This window comes from Phocoena sinus, chromosome 21, assembly GCF_008692025.1.
Source record: "Phocoena sinus isolate mPhoSin1 chromosome 21, mPhoSin1.pri, whole genome shotgun sequence".
NCBI lineage: Eukaryota > Metazoa > Chordata > Mammalia > Artiodactyla > Phocoenidae > Phocoena > Phocoena sinus.
In genome coordinates, this window is record NC_045783.1 from 29,887,285 (window position 1) to 29,888,881 (window position 1,597).

Below are 1,597 nucleotides of genomic sequence, written 5' to 3' on the forward strand. Positions count from 1 at the left end.
GCCTTGCCCCTCCCGGTCCCGCCCCACCTGCGGGTGCTGGGCCCGCCTCCTCCGCGCAGGCCGGGCGAGGCTCCAGGGCGCCGAGGACTGGGCGGGCTCGGCGCGGGCGGGGGCGGGGCTTGAAGAATTCGGGTCTGAGAGGTGCTAGGTGAGGGCAGGGGTCTCCGACTGCCAAAGGTCTCCCGGCCCAACCGGAAGTGGCCAGAGCAGCTACTGGGGAGCCACACCTCATTTCCAATCTGGCCTTGCCAACCGGCAGGTGTGTGACCTTGCACAGATTACTTAATATCTTTGGGTCTCAGTTTCTTTATCTGTAAAATGAGATAACAATCACCTCATAGAATTGCTATAAAAAAATGTTACCTGGCACAGGGTGAGTTCCCAATAAACGGTAGCTACAAGGGTAATTATGAATACGTTCCCAAATTCGTTGCTCTTCCTACTTTGGCCGCGGGGGGCGTTGCTATGGAGGAAAGTGGGTTCGGGGAAGGTGCCAGGTGAGGGAAGAGCGAGGAGGATCTTTTGAGCGCCCGAAAAGGGGAAGGGAAAGGCAGGGGGCGCCTGAGACGGCGTGGGAGTGTTCTGTTTTGCCCCGCCCTGACCAAATAAGGTGAGGCCAAGAAGCTAAGTCGGGGAAGGGGACGAAAGGAGGAACTGAAAATGGGATTGCCCAACGGGGCCCTTCCCCGCAGTTCCCCTTCTCTCCCTGGCTGGACCCTCTGCAGTCTCTCCTCGCTCTTTATCTCTGAGCTCCCAGTCAGGCACTTTCTCGTTCCCAGTTTCCATTAGAGTGGCTGATTCCCTTCATTCCCAATATGCTACTTCAAAGACTCAAATATCTATTGACCATCAGATTGCAAAGGTCACTTTGAAGGTTTTTAGGTTTTAGAATTAAGGAAAGGCCCAGAGAAGCAGAGAAGTGACTCGTTCAAGATCCTGCAACAGAGCCAGGACTAGAACCCAGGTGTCCTGACTCCCATCTAGTGTTTCTGCTGCATCCTTTGCTTCTTCCAGATCCTCAGAACCCCAGTCTTGGATGGCTCAAGGCATTCCTATCTGGACCCCACCCTGATTCACTCTCCTCTATCTCCTGAACAAACTGTAGCCCAGATAATCTTCCCATGTACTCACTTGGCTGGCCCATGGCGGTCCTGCCCACCTCTCTGCCAGCCCATGTCCTATCCACCGCAAGGCTTCACTCAGATTTCTCCAGGGTCTGGCTTCTGATAGCCCTCTTCAGGGCAGGACCGGGTGGTGACTTGTCTCCTCCAGAACCCCCAGCAGAAACCTGGGCAGCCAGTGGGTACTCAGGAAGTGCTACGGAACTGAAGAGTTGGCAGGTTATCCCAGCCAACCATGAGTACATAGTGTTTCCTTTTACCACGTAAGAAATTACAAGACAGACATTATGCCTCAGGTTTGCAACTGAGGGTGGCTGCAGTGTGGGAAAGGCCTATTTACTGGGCCTTGAAATGTTTAACAGTGATCGGAAGGGGAAAGGAAAGGAGGTACCAGACCTGTAAGCGGCAGGAAAGCCTAGCAGAACTCTGTTGATTTGGTGCCATTTCCCTGCTTGACGATCTGTTAACCTCATTCA